The following is a 13,764-nucleotide window of genomic DNA, read 5'->3' on the forward strand; positions in this document are numbered from 1 at the left end:
CCGAGATCCGGATGGTACCGAGGTGGTGTCGAGTAAATTGCTGCACTGGTGTGGCCATCCTACAATGCTGCGCCGAAAGACGGCGTGTCCAGCTGAGTTCCGGTCACTCTTGCGGTACAGTGACTCGAACGCGCCGAGATCCGGATGGCACCGAGGTTGTGTCCAGCAAGTTGCCGCACTGGTGTGGCCATCCTACAATGCTGTGCCGAAAGTCGGCGTGGGGTGCCCCGTTGGCTTATGAGGTGATGTCAGTAGTGGACTGATGTGTGAATAGGTCGGAACCAGCACAAGGCGCCAAGATCCGAATGGCAAGTCTTGGATGTTGAGTGCCATAGTTGAGAGTTCTGAGCAGTGCTTGTAAGACTATCTGAAGCTTATTATAAGAATCAGACTAAGTTGAAGACTGTCTGAAGCTTATTTGCACCTTTTGCAGCTTCACTATTGCCCAAGGTGGTGTCCAGCAAATTGCTGCACTGGTGTGGCCATCCTACAATGCTGCGCCGAAAGACGGCGTGTTCAGTTGAGTTCCGGTCACTCTTGCGGTACAGTGACTCGAACGCGCCGAGATCCGGATGGCACCGAGGTGGTGTCCAGCAAGTTGCCGCACTGGTATGGCCATCCTACAATGCTGCGCCGAAAGACGGCGTGACCAGCTGAGTTCCGGTCACTCTTGCGGTACAGTGACTCGAACGCGCCGAGATCCGGATGGCACCGAGGTGGTGTCCAGCAAGTTGCCGCACTGGTGTGGCCATCCTACAATGCTGCGCCGAAAGTCAGTGTGGGGTGCCCCGTTGGCTTATGAGGTGATGTCAGTAGTGGACCGATGTGTGAATAGGTCGGAACCAGCACAAGGCGCCCTGCACTGTTGAGCTTTTTTCAATGCCTGTTTTTTGTTGTTTCCCCTCCATCAAAAACAAAAAAAAAATATAAAACTGTGCAAAAATACAAAAAAATGTTTAGAAAAGCAGTGCTTGTAAGACTGTCTGAAGCTCTTTTGCACCTGCTGCAGCTTCACTATTGCCCTGGTGTGGCCAAAGATCGCCCATGACATAGGCGGCCGGCTCCCGAGGTCCGGCGGAACTTTTTTCCTTTTCCTTTCTGCTTGTCCCACAATCTGTTTCACCTGAAGACACGACCAGGTTCCTGAATGTGTGCAGGGGGACGCTATTGATTGAATGAAAATGGCGGCTTGACACAAAGCTGACTCAAGCGTTGCTGTTGATGCTATACAGACAAAAATTGGTTTTCAGTTTGTACATTCTTCAGGATTTTTTTTCCATCCAAGGCTGATTGAGAGTTTGTAGAAAAATGGCTTCAGATTTTCCACATATTACTCTTCAACATTCTTCCTAAATGTAACAATGTGAGACTCACTAGGAGAACGGCTGTTTAACTTTCCTTTCAAAATGCTGCCAACAATATTTTCTGAATGGAAGACACCATCTTGTAGCATAAAGGGCCGAAAGGGGTTCTGGTCTGGCCGATTGTTGGTGGAGACATTTTGACTATATCTTGGACCTGCCCAGCCTCGCCCAAAATGGCGCCGGTATAAATGGGACTCGTAACTCCTTGCCCGCAAATGTATATCTAGAAAATTTTATTGTAAGTGGCCCTGTCTTATTTTTATTACAAAATGTACGTCCACCGATTCCGCAACTGTTAGACACCTTAGTTCTTGCAACCTAATGGCTCGTTCGTTACGTTCCTCTATAATGTAAATGTCTCTTCATCATATACGATTTCAGTTTGCTCCGTGGCCGGCCCACGTGGTTATAGGCCCGTATTTGTATACTGACATTTTCACAATAAAGGTTTTTAAAACAAAACATGGTAGTAGTATTTACATTGGTAAAGTTTTTACTTTTAGTCACTGTTTTCGAATCAGTAAAAGGCAAGTGAAATAAAGCAGTCCAATTACATGACGGATAAAAGGTATAATATGTAGGAACGCAGTAAAGATAAATGGTCAAGGGCAGTTGTGTTTTCCACTCCTGCAACATAAAGTGATCGATAAGAATCTGATAATCAGGCGTATCTGCGACTAAGACAGCAGGCCGAGTCTCTTTTACTCAACGGCTCCGTCATGGAACGAAGAAACGCCCTTTTTCTCGAAAAAGGAATATATTTTACTTGCAGGACAGTTGTAAATTTTCCGGGAAAGTACATTAGCCTGGAATATTATAACATATATGTTTAAAAAAAAATAATGTTCGAAAACAATAAAAAGCGTAATTTTTAGGTCATATGACCAAGCTTTTCATCATTAAAATAACAAAAGTAAAATGAACCAATGAAAAGTTTTATTAATAAGTCACATGACCTGTTATGCTTACGTTACGCGCTGCGCGCCGCGGATCACTTCCGGGTGCGCTAACGCGGCGTGTCATATAACGCATTACGCGACAACGTAGGTCAAGAATATAGTCAAAATGTCTCCACCAACCAGCGTTCGGAACACAACCCCTTTCAGCAGTCCAAAAAGTTCTGTTAAATGACAACAGAGGGGACAGGCAACAAGAACCATCAGTCAAAGAGGGGAGGGCAAGTTCTTCTCTTCCGGGTCATGTTGGGGCGCTACCGGAACTGATCGAATTGGTAGTCTACAGTGTTTCTGAATGTTTCAGACTAAAGCTGGCGTCAGCATGAGAGCACTACCATCTCGTAGCTCCGTCGTGGCCATTCCACGAGCAGACATGGCAGCCGCTCCCCACCAGAAGCCTGCGGGAGTCGGGGGACCCCAAGACTTTTGTACAATCTTCAAGGCTGAGGGGACGCTTTCGAGAATGGGACCCAAGCCCTATCAGGGAAGCGTCCGAGTTCCAAGGTGTCCCAGGGCCATTTTAGTGGACCAGGCCTAAAACCGAAGAGCCGGCCGCCATTTTGAGAGTCCTGTGGCAGCCGCCTATCGCTGCACCGCAAGAGCGGGAGCAACTTAACTACATGGTGAGCGAGACGCTGTAGTCGCAAGAGCGGGCGGTAAACAGCTGAATGGCGGAAGAGGCACAGTGTAGCAAAAGCGGGCGGAATGGCAACTAAAACGGTAAAGGGGCGCCCCACTACAGCGTGTCTTCAGGTCAAACGGATTGTGGGACAAAGTCCAGAATAGAAGAGTCATCAAAAGGCAAAAAGTTCCGCCGGACCCCGGGAGCCAGCCGCCTATGTCGGGGGCGATCTCAGGCTACACCAGTGCTATAAGACTTGGGGAGGGGGTCGGAGCCAAGCGTCTTCTCCGAGTCCGTGCCATCACACCGCCCCTCGGGGGCCTCCGTCAAGCGGTTTAGGGAGGTACCATATAACATTGTTTTCAAATGCAGTCAGGTCCACAAACGACCCTCACTTACTTTGAGAATAGTGAAGCTGCAGTAGGTGGAAATAAGCTTCAGACAGTCTTACAAGCACTGCTTTTGTAAACATTTTTTGATTTTTTTGTATTTTTGCACAGTTTTATATTTGTTTTTGTTTTTGATGGAGGGGAAACAACAAAGCACAGGCATTGAAAAAGGCTCAAACTCAGAACTCTGAACTATGGCACCCAACATCCAGGACTTTCCATCCGGATCTTGGCGCCTTGTGCTACTTCCGACCTATTCACACATCGGTCCACTACTGACATCATCTTATAAACCAACGTTATGTAAATAGTTATTTAATAAAATGTTTTACCCTGTTTCTTTGCTGGTGTGTTGTCTATATTTTTAATATTTGCATAGGGTTTGTCGTTATTTTGGGCGGGATGGGTGACGGAGCCGAGCTGTCTTGCAGCCCTCATGGTGTGGAGCTCAGTTCATCTCACTAGTTTCGTATTTCTCATGAGGGGTTGTGGTTAATGTTTCTATTTTAGCGAGGTCAAAAAGAGATCCCATTAGTGGCCTACTGATTTTGCTCGATTCCTTTTGTTTTTTTAAACGATTTTTCACTATCTGCAAAGACTAAACAGAGTATTGCGACTCTGTGCTTGTTTGTAAATAGAGAATGAACCAAAGAGAACCAATTCTAAAACAGTAAATGCTTGGATAACAATCAATCAAATGGAGAGAGAAGCAGGCACGACGGATTACAACGGGGCAAAGGCCTGCGTTAACTACCCTTCACTATCTACAAAGAGAGAGTACTCCTAAGAGAAAAGAGAGGGGAAGGGGGGTGCAGCGTTCAAAGCACATCAGCGTGCATAAATACGAAAATGTTTTTATCTATCACGTACTTGACATTTTAAAGCTTTTCATATTTGCTATTAAAAAACCATTGAAATTCACTGAAAAAACCATAGGTTATAGTCGATATATAGTTAGGAATTTGCATTTACAAAACCTTGAAAATTCAATGAAAAAACCATTGGTTTTAGGCCATATATAGTTAGGGATTTGCATTTACAAAACCTTATTTTACTCGCATAAAACCATTGAAATTCCATATATAGTTAGATGCGCTAACTATATATCGCGCACCCGCAATCCACTGCTGATGATGTCACATATTACATCATTCATGACATGGTTAGTGACATCACTGATGACATCACTGATGACATCTCAAATGACATCACTGATGACATCACTGATAACATCTCATTTGACATTACTGATCACATCACTGATGATATCATTCATGTGATAATACGATGAACCTCTTCAGACTCTAATATAACCTTAGATACAATCAGTGTAAACAGACACTCACAGACTGTCACTAATCCATGGAGTTACTCACACACCTAGTCAGTCATGCAAAGAATCAATCACACCTCCATTTCCTCAACTATACAGTTATACACACCTTACTTATTCAAACATATACTAACACATATTTTCTCTCTTATACAATCCCTGATACAAGTTCACAATGATCCATACAGCCACTCACACATTCACTGGCTCTTATGCACAGTTATTTATATATGTCAACTCTCACATGTACTATGTTTTACATATGTACTTACTTTGACATGTAGCACTGAGATATCCATTCACTCACCAATACACTCATGCACACAGTCAACCGCCCATACAGCTGTTTCCACATGCACTTTTGAAACCAATCATCTAGTGAATCAACTGCTCACACATCCATGCACAGAGTCCTACACCTCCCAACCACCCACACACACACTCAGTCTCCCATACAAATACTTGGGCAACCAATCAATAACCCATATAGTTACTCATATAGCTACTTATCAACACATGCAACAGTTTACAGAACAACAGACATAATGATGCACAAATTAAGACAGTTTAGTCACTATCCCATGCACTCAGTGAGAGACATTTAATCACTCACTCATACAGTCAGTCATGCACCTACTAAATCCTTCATCCAGACACTTATACATCCACTCATTCTTCAATATGTAAGACATATTTTAACTTTACAGAAACATACAGTCACTGGATGTTGTCATCAGTGATGTCATCAGTGATGTCATTTGAGATGTCATCAGTGATGTCATCAGTGATGTCACTAACCATGTCATGAATGATGTAATATGTGACATCATCAGCAGTGGATTGCGGGTGCGCGATATATAGTTAGCGCATCTAACTATATATGGAATTTCAATGGTTTTATGCGAGTAAAATAAGGTTTTGTAAATGCAAATCCCTAACTATATATGGCCTAAAACCAATGGTTTTTTCATTGAATTTTCAAGGTTTTGTAAATGCAAATTCCTAACTATATATCGACTATAACCTATGGTTTTTTCAGTGAATATATATATATATATACACAAATATATATATACACACATATATATACTGCTGAGTAAGAGAAATTGTATTGGGCAGAATACAAAAGATCTACAGGAACTTAAAGAAAGCAGTATATTGAGAGATAGTGAAGTAGAGGGAAAAGGGGGTAGAGATAGAGATGATGTAGAAAGATATATATGAGTCAAGAAGAAAAGTGATTTAAATAATGATAGGTGAAGCAGCCAGAAGGAAAGATAAGGAAAAGTAACAAGCATTTGCAATGCAATAGGTCTCGCAGCATTAAAGTTTGAGTTACTGGCATTGTAAACGACAATGCTATGCATTAATTTTTTTTCTTTAATTTGCAATTGGTATATAAACATTGTTTGTGAATGGTTAGCTGTTGCTTATGCTAAGCAAAGTTGGCAGTAATATAGAGTGCTAGTCTTGCTTGTTATAAGCATTCTGATTTAAAGCGCTCTTATACCTGCGGGTAAAGTTTGCGCTATATAAAAGTGAAAACTGATAGATAAATAAAACAAGCAGAAGCAGATTTGTTACTGTTTCTGCATCGCTCTGTACATTTACCGAATTAAGTCTTCCTAAAGAAGCCATATGGTCGAATTTAGAAGGAAAGTACAATTTTTTTCTCCACGTCAAAGTTGTGTTTTTCATTTACGAGGACCTCAAGAAGCAACAAAACTGCTATGTATCTGAGGCAGCGATTCACTGAATGCCTGTTTTTAAGCAGACCGTATTTCTTTTCACATTGCATGCATTTTTAGCACCTTACATACACAACGTGTAGCAAGAAATAAAGAACAAAATGCATTTGAGTCTGGGAAGAGTTGTACACGCTGTATGAAGGGATGGGGCAATTAAAAGAACAGCCTGCCCCTGTGTACCATTGCAGTGAAACTGCACCCTAGGCCCAACCCTTTCCATTAAATAGTTGCATGCGAGAAGGCACAACCGAGCTGTGACACTGCATTACCCACGACTGAGAAATGTGAAGTCAGCGTAAGAGACGGGGCTTTGGTCTTGGAAAAGAGCGGGGAAAGTTTTGGTTGATGCAGGAAAGGAGGCTCCTTTGAAGCTGTGGTGTGTCCACTCGTGAAGGAGAAAGTGGCGACCGCCTCCCCCCCCCTCACCTTTGGATAGAATGCCACGTCTGGTCGTGATGAGAAGCGGTCGGCCCACATGGCCAAGACTGTCTCCATTGACAAAGCCAATAGTTCTGACGTGATGTAGGAATTATATTACTTGTTTTATCATATACCTGGATGCAATGACAGAAACAGCAAAATACAAGTCGTCCGGCACACTATGCTAAGCACAGATTTTTAGCTTACGTGTTTTTGACCCACACCCTTTATTACACTGCCCACTCCCCTTTGAGAGACACCCCTCCCCCAGTTTTTTCATCCCTTTTAAAGCCCTGCCCGTGATAGACCTACTTTGTGTATGCAATGAAAGTTTCCACCACTGCAGTCATTGCTGTACTTGCTCTGTGTAAGTAAAGCTGACACTGAATCTGACATGCCGATGTTTGTGGTTGCAACAGTGATTTGCATGAAAGAGCACGCGGGAGGCAGATGTGAAGAAAAATAACTGTTTCTGTCCATTTTTTCACGCCTCGGGCCAAGTAGTGGTTGTGTTGCTGCACGGAGGTTTTGTTTATGTGTAAATAGTGATGCCCTTTTGTCATCGGGTACGTCTTTAATGCGGGAAAAGAATTAATGGCGGGTGTTCATAAGGTAACGCCTAAAAGCAGTGCGGCTTTAACACGTGGGAGCTGGGCCCATGCCCGGGACACACAACTATGGCGGGGCGCAGGAGCCAGCTGGTTTCCTGCAAAACGTATGGTAGGGCCTGGTTTAATAGCACCAGGGGGTACAATGCGCGAGGTAGGCGGGTGCAGCTTGTTTAATGGCACGCCTTGCTTAACTGCACCAGAGGGGGCGCTGTGTGAGAGTTAGGGTAGCACCATATTTATTGTACCAGAGGGGGGTGCACGTTGTTTCTGCCATGGCAAGGGTACTGTTAGAGGTAAGGGGTGCCAGGTGTTTACCGATATCTGCGCGGCACTATGCATGAGGTAAGGGCAGAGCTAGGTGACGGTCATCAGGGTGGCACTGTGCAAGAGGTACTGGTAGCGCAGAGGTAGTGTGCAGGAGGTGAAGACATAACTTGTTTTGAGGTGATGTGCAGTGCAAGAGATACGCGGCGATTGAGGGGCACCGTGCAAGAAATCAACTAGGGTTGAGAGGTCCCTACGTAGAGTGAGAAGCGGTGGGCAGGGTAAGGACACCGAGGCCAAAAACAACGTGCGGGTAGAAAGCTACAACTTAAACGCTCGTGAAAACTCCTCGAAATAAAAGAAGCAGCAAACGCGGAAAACAACGCGCGGGTAGAAAGCTACAATTTTAAACAAGCATTACCCCTTCCTCCAGCGCTTCCGCCGCCTCCGTTGCTGCTCGTCGTGGAGTACAAACGAAACAGAAACCTACAAGGCGCGCGTCGTAAGCTGTCTAAGGTAGAAGCTCACGCACGCGACCCAATCCCAAGGCGCGCGTCGGAATCTGCCTCTGCCATGCTTCTCGATGCTGCGCGTGGCCATCTCTTGTCCCTCTGCAGACTCCCCCTGCTCCCCGCTGCCCTTCCCACGCACGCTGACTAAAACCGAAACCGAAACCTAAAGCATTCCAAAGTCAGTCACGTGAACTGTTCACGAAGCGCGCGTCGTGATCCGATTCTTTCTGCCATGCTGTCTACGGCAGAAGCTCACGCGCGCAACTTAATCCCATTGCAAAATGCTGCGCGTGGCCATCTCTTGTCTCCACTGGTTGTCGGCTGAGCCGATGACTTTAGTTCTCGCGGCGAGAACGCGCTTTCGCCAGGGCGAGACCAAAAAAGGAATAGCTAGAGAAAGGAAGGAAAATAAATAGGTATGATTTTAGAGTGAATCAGAGAGATACAGGGAGGGAGAACGAAATTTAGAAAGAGGCAGAAGAATACAGCACTCTATCAGATGAGGTAGAGAGAGCGGCATGTAGAACATGTGAATTAAAGAGAGGTAAAGATTGATTTTGCCATGTTTGGTAAACGATCCAACATTCAAGAAAAAAAATTATTTGACAAATAGGTTTGAAATTGTCTTCCATCTACTTGGGATTTGTCGATGCTGTGAGCTATATCCAAAACCTTGACTAGAGTGGTATTATTGAAAGTTAAAAGACGTTCTTGTATATTTTTGAACCTACATCTTGGTACTATTTGGCCTCTGATAAGCTGTGAAGTGAACGCTTCAAATTCACAACCCTTCTTCAAAACTATAGAGGGCTATAACAAATGATTCAACAAGCCCATTTCGACCCTGTGCACTTGTTAAAAACATAACAATAGAACACAAGATTTTTTCACCTTTAACCCCTTCGGTGCTGATGACGGCTCCCAGTCGTCATCAGTTACAGTGGGCGTGTGCTGATGACGGCCGGGAGCCGTCATGACCACGCCCGCGATCGGAATGTGCCGCACAGGCGCAGAATTCCGGCCGCGGCAGAGGAGTTAAAATACTTCAAAATGTTTTGTCGCTACCTTAAGTTCATCCACGTCGTCTCCTGCCTGGGGTACGAGAGAAATTATCAAAAACATTTTGCCCCTTACTTACCAGGTAATAATAAAACATATTTTATTTGTTTGAGCTGTATCCTTGACAAATAATTGCTCCCAGATATGTGCTAAATGTTCTAACGCAGGTTGGCCATTTGTTTAGTGATGTGCTAAGTTCCTGAAGAAAAAAATGCAATGGCATTATATTTGTTTTAAATTAACCATCCTTGACATTAATTGTTTTAATAATAATATAAATACATAAATAACTTTATTTCGGCATACATGCCATAAAAGTTTTCACATCTTCATTATCCAAACAGTATTAAAAAAACACAGCAATTAAAAGAATAGTAACATATATCCTGGTTAAAAATTCTATGAAAACACCGCATCAAGGAACATGTTCTAAAAAAAGGGTGGAGGAAGAAAAGAAAGTGCCAAGCCACCTAAAAAGGGTAACATGCAAAGATATATAGTTAATAGATATATATTAAAATTAGCACATTCCAAACTTTTGCGCTTTTCTCCTAATACAGCACGTTACCCAGGAATTTGGCAACAGCACAAGCAAACGGGGTTCTAGCATCAGATCTTAGGAATCGCAAGGGGCATACATGATTACAAGTTCCTAGCTGCTTGTAAATACGTTTTAGACAGTTCGCTCTTCGAATTGCATAAACAGTGCAGGCAAACATTATGTGGGCAACTGATTCAGTGGCTGTTGTTGCAGCCAAAACAGATCTGAGTTGCGTCTGAGATGCTGTGCCAGCTACTTGTAAATATGTTCAAGGTTAGTGTGCCAAACCTAAACTGAATGTAAAGTTTCCTATTATTTGCTACCTGGATGATGTCTGAAGTTCTTCTCCAGGGAACTAACCAGTTTAAACTCCATAAACTCAGTTGTTGGCCTCCCCATGACGTATTGCTGAGCTCAGTTTGCACTACCCAACCCCTGTTCTGTAGTTTTATTAGATATTTTGAGGGAAGTGGTGAAGGATAAGTAATAGCCCAAATTCCCTCCAGCCCAACATCGGACAATAGTCTCCTCACACTGCTCAACCAGCTTATTTTATTAAACTTGTCCAGGCGACTAACTTCTGTCAGAGCATTAGCATAGTGGAGCAATTCTGGAGTGGACCAAATTCTCCTCCAAAATAACAGTGGACGGAGCTTAGCTTTTTCAGCAATGGATTTTTTGCCCATATCCAGCTTTAAGGGGCATTGACACCAAATTCCTCAAAAATGTATTGTCCGATCTGGACAGATCGTCCATTCTGTCAAATCCCCACAATCTGTGGGAGGGCTGCAACTGGTTTACGGGTCGCTATGTGGTGTTCTTTCCCCAGAGCTCCAACTATTTGTTTATGCTTCAGGATCATCTTGGTCACATGTGTTTTCCAGGGCATGCTTTCAGATCACTTTGTGCCCAGATAGTCTAAAGTATTAACCCTCTAGAGCAAAACCCCCACCAAGGGTTAGTTGATGGTCTCTGGGTCTACTATACAAGCTACCCCATGGGAATTCCAAACTCAAACAAAGTGGATTATGGTCACTATCTGATTTCATGCTATCGACCATGTCAATAACAGTGGACCAGAGCCTCAAGTCTAACAAAATGTAATAGATTTTTACTCATACCATTTATTCTATTAAATGTGTTGGCCCCCATTCTGTCAGATTTTGTCCCTCCTTTAGTAGCACTCAATCCAAACTCCAAAGTCATGGCTTTTAGTTGAAGCGCAGGTTGCAACCATTTTTTAACAGGGGCTTAATCTAGGCAAGAAACTGACCACAATTCATCTACCTCCTTCATTTCGCACAAATCATCCCTGTCCTTTGGTTCGAAGGTGACATTAAAGTCACACGCTAATATCAAGGAGGGCGTAGAATCTCTTTCTTCCAGAAGCTCCTTCATTTTTGTATAGTGGCTGACGGCCTGCTCCCCCAGTTCCTCTTGCAAAAACATTATAAATATCAATAGTAAAATCTGTGGGCCCCTTAAGTCAGATACCCAGGATATCTGGAATGTCAAAGGGGAGCTGTGATATTGTACTGCAGAGGGCTGTCCTGCCCCATATCAGAAAACCCCCAGCATGTCACCCCGGTGTATTGGAAATGGCAGGAAGACAATAGCATGCATACCCAGACTTGGGTACTGACTCTACACTCCAAGATTCCTGTAAAATACAAATGACAAAAGTTTCTATAAAATTATTCCAAGCCAGAATATTCAGTTTACTCTTCACCCCTGCCTTGTTCCATGACACTACCTAATGCATGGGTATAGATTCAAGGGTGGGGGCAAAGTGGGAGCTTGGAACTAAATGAATGTCTGCTTCCAAAGTGCCAAAACTAAGCAAATTGGCAGCTCTTTCTACAGCAGAAGGGGCGCCAGTTAATCCCACCAGGTCCTTCTTCTCCAACCCACCGAGGCTATTGTGCCCCGCACAGTCCCTATTAATAAATATTTCTAGCGTCCTGTCTTCCAGGGGATGCTCAAAACAGCATTGGGGCGAAACTGGAAGAAGCTGCACGTCAAGCAGGACACTTCGGTTTTGAAGTCAATTGATTTCCCCAAGGTAGAATCTTGTCCTGGTCAAACTGTTGGGAAGTGGGAAGAAGTACTGATGGGCTTGTTACCGGTTGATATTCAAATTGTATTTTGGACATTGCAGGGGGACATGACCTGGCGTCCAAGGCTATCAAGCTTTCAACCAGCCTCCCATCAACCAGAAGCAATTCAATACAATCAGTGAGTCTATTGGGGAACTCACATCTTCTGGCACTTATGATGTCTTCTTTTATCACTGACCTACATCCTCTCATGTGACGGATCCACTGGATCACTTTATTTCTCAGCAAGTATTCCCCATCATATCCCATATGTGAAACAATTTTTGGCTTGTTGATCATGTAGATTTTGCTAGGAGCGGAGGAGGCGAGGGGCTGTCCCCTTAGTGCATTTCTGACCAGGAGTTCCCTTAAGTAACTAGTTCCTCAAGGGTGAGTGTAGCCTGAGCCTACCTGGATTGGCTCAGTAGATTTACCTAAGAGCTTTCTAATTACATCCACAACAACCGATCTTCTATCTGCATTTATATGCTCTGCTTTGTGGGAGACCGGGAGAATCCCTATAGACTCAGGGAGTGTTTGTTTGTCAAATGATTTGTCTACTAGGTTGTTATTTTGGGAGGACGTTACCTTTGTTTGCATGCAACCCCCCTTCTCTTCTTACTAACAACTGTTTCACCAGCCCAGTAAGATCTCCTACCATAGACCTAAGAGCGTCAATTTCTACTCAAAGGTCACTGATATAGTTATGGACATCTGGGTCAAAGGACAGAGGTCCCACTGTTGATACTAGCGGAACCCACTGGCTCCTCAATATTCTGGAAGTCATTAGCCTTACTTTGGAGGGGTTAAAACATGTTACTACAGGTAATCTCCAGGTCAAGAGGGGCTGTTTCCAACAGGGTTTCTGGTTCTGCCATGTTAGGGCTTACTGCTGTGGGGGTACCTGCTATCTGAATACAGGTATTAGATTTCTTAAACATCTTTGGAATGATTTTTGGTGTATTTTGACCCTCACTTGGTGAGGCGTGTCTTAAACTATGGGTGGAAACAGCTGCTCTCTTCACGTTCAACCTGAAGGCTTTAAATATGGTCAAGCATGCAATTCCTTCCAGGGTGCTTCAGAGCCTTTTAAACTTGTTTAGTTTTCACTACTGCCACCCATGCCCCCCATGAGCAGTCTTTCTCTTGCGCATTATGAAATTAAAATACAAACCAGGCTTTGGGCAACACCCTCCCAGAGCTCACGAAAACAATCCAGCACAAAAACCTCTAAAACCCAGTAAGTACGGGGTCCATCAGATGATACAAGGTAACCAAGGATGGGCCCCTTTCAAGCTTCTTTTACAATTGAAATACAGGGCACACGCAGTACCTTAACGTCCAAAATACAGCTCTTAGGAGGGTGGTCCAGTCCATCTTCTTCACCTGGGCCCTTACAGCAACTCTGCAACGGGGGCTCCTGGTGCTGGGGCTTCTGGTTGATGGAGTGCTCCTCATGGTCTCTGGCAGTCAAGCACACCCCAAGGACAATGGCATTCAGTGCTGTGGTGCTGCTGAATGCGCTATGTAGCTCGCATGGTGGAGCCCTGCCCCTTGCAGTGACTCTGCAAGGGGGGCTCCTGGTGCTGGGACTTCTGGTTGATGGAGTCCCCTGTGCTCCTAGGGGTCTCTGGGGGTTAAGCATACCTCCTTGCAGACAATTCTTTTAATCTGCTGACAAGCCAATGCAAATGCAATTAGCAGAGGGAAAAAACAAAAATAAGAAAAAAATTGATGATTAGAGTTTAAGTTTATTCGTTAAATGTTGTGTAATATAAATCATACTTAGTAGTGGAACAGTGTAATTTTAGGCTCCACCTTACACATGTCATCTATATATACATATATA

Source organism: Lissotriton vulgaris, unplaced genomic scaffold (genome assembly GCF_964263255.1).
Source record: "Lissotriton vulgaris unplaced genomic scaffold, aLisVul1.2 SCAFFOLD_902, whole genome shotgun sequence".
Taxonomy (NCBI): Eukaryota; Metazoa; Chordata; class Amphibia; order Caudata; family Salamandridae; genus Lissotriton; species Lissotriton vulgaris.